This window comes from Halictus rubicundus, unplaced genomic scaffold (assembly GCF_050948215.1).
Source record: "Halictus rubicundus isolate RS-2024b unplaced genomic scaffold, iyHalRubi1_principal scaffold0052, whole genome shotgun sequence".
NCBI lineage: Eukaryota > Metazoa > Arthropoda > Insecta > Hymenoptera > Halictidae > Halictus > Halictus rubicundus.
The window spans coordinates 856,897-859,371 of NW_027488593.1; positions in this window are offsets into that span (position 1 = coordinate 856,897).

Consider the following 2,475-nt stretch of genomic DNA (forward strand, 5'->3'; position numbering starts at 1 on the left):
GCCGACGTGGGAAAACCCATCATTGGCGCCGACTTCCTCACGCGCTACGGCCTACTGGTGGACCTCAGGCGACGACGCCTGATCGACCAGACGACATCACGGACGACAACGGGACGCACCGTCGTGGGTTTCACGGACTCCATCCGGACCATCGCGGGGAACTCACGCTACCACCAGCTGCTAGCCCAGTTTCCCGACGTGACCCGACCCACAGCGACTCCTAGGCAAGTCAAACACGATGTTGTACATCATATTGTAACGACTCCCGGCACCCCCGCGTATTGTAAGACCCGCCGATTGTCCACCGATATGTACAAGGTCGCTCGCGCAGAGTTCGAGGAACTGTTATCTCGGGGTCACATCCGTCCTTCTAAAAGCCAGTGGGCTTCTGCCCTACACATGGTGCAGAAGAAGGACAACGGATGGCGGCCCTGCGGCGATTACAGGACCTTAAACGCTCGCACGATCCCCGACCGGTATCCCATACCACATATCGAGGACTTCGCGCGAACATTAGCAGGGAAGACAGTGTTTACTACGTTAGACCTGGTCCGCGCGTACCACCAGATACCGGTAAACCCTCGCGATATTCCGAAGACCGCGGTAACGACGCCGTTCGGGTTGTACGAGTACACCGTCATGCCGTTCGGTTTGCGCAACGCGGCGCAGACGTTTCAACGCTTCATCGACACCGTCTTACGCGGTTTCGATTTTTGCTATGCGTATCTAGACGATATTCTAGTAGCGTCAGTCGATGAAGACGAGCATATGGAACATCTGCGTCAACTCCTCGAGCGGCTTAACGAGTACGGTGTCATCGTCAACCCGAGCAAATGCGTATTCGCCGCTACCGAAGTCAAGTTTCTCGGGTATATTGTGAACGGCAACGGCACGAGGCCTCTACCTGAAAAAGTAAAGGCCATAAACGAATTTCCGAAACCAGAGACCGCGAAACAGCTCCGTAGGTTCCTCGGTATGTTAAACTTTTATAGACGGTTCATACCTAACGCCGCGGCGGTACAAACACCGCTTCACCACCTGCTCAGCGGTCGGACGGCGAAAGGCAACGCCCCGATCCAATGGTCAGGTGAAGCGGAAACAGCGTTTCAAGCATCCAAAGATGCACTTGCCAACGCTACGCTACTAACGCATCCATCGAGTCGTTCGCAACTCGCGATTATGGTGGATGCGTCGGATTTCGCGATCGGAGCAACGCTGCAACAGCGACAAGGAAATTCGTGGAGGCCACTAGCCTTCCACACGAAATCCATGTCGCCCGCACAGCGTAACTACAGCGCATACGATCGCGAACTTCTAGCGATATATACAGCGGTTAAGAAATTCCGACATATGGTCGAAGGTCGTTCGTTCACGATATACACCGATCATAAACCTCTGACTTTCGCGTTCAACCAGAGATCCGACAAATGTTCCCCTCGACAGTTTCGGTATCTGGATTACGTAGGCCAGTTCACCACTGACATTCGGCACATCAGCGGCAAAGATAATGAGGTGGCGGACGCACTATCGCGAATCGAATCCATCGCGTCGACCATAGACTACGCGGAATTAGCTCGTTCGCAAGAAAACGACAAAGAAGTCGACAAGTTCTTAACCGCGTCCGACACCTCATTAACGCTCAAGCGCGTCAAATTAATCGACAGCGACGTCGAAGTCTATTGCGACGTGTCAACGAATGTCGCGCGCCCATTCGTAACAGCACCGTTTCGCCGACACGCGTTCTCAGCTGTCCATAACTGAGCCCATCCAGGTATCAAGGCCACCGCGAAACTCTGCAAACAGAGATTTGTTTGGCCGTCGATAGAACGCGACTGTCGCGCCTGGGCTCGCAGTTGTACCGAATGTCAGCGCGCTAAAACGAGTAGACATGTCTTCAGCCCGATATCGGAATTCAAAGCGCCGTCCGCCAGATTCGAGCACATCCATCTCGATTTGGTGGGCCCGCTACCGATATCAGACGGCAAAAGATACTGCCTCACATGCGTCGATCGCTTCACGCGTTGGCCCGAAGCCTTTCCGATCGCCAATATCGAGGCAGAAACGGTAGCGAAAGAGTTTGTCGCCGGATGGGTGGCTAGATTCGGTACCCCCATCCGGATCACAACGGACCAGGGTAGGCAGTTCGAATCGCAGTTGTTCAAACACCTGAGCAATTTATTAGGCGCGAAGCATATTCGAACTGCAGCCTATCATCCGGCGGCAAACGGCATGGTCGAGCGCTTCCATAGACAGCTCAAAGCTGCCATAAAGTGCCACGGCACGCAACGTTGGACCGATGCGTTGCCCGTAGTACTTTTAGGTATTAGGGCAGCGTATCGGGACGACTTGCTGGCATCAACGGCAGAGCTCGTCTATGGCGAGAGCGTTCGGCTACCTGCCGAATTTTTTACCAACACGGCGAGCAACGAAGACCCCGCGAGCATGGTGAGGCAGTTACGCGAACACTTCCGCGAC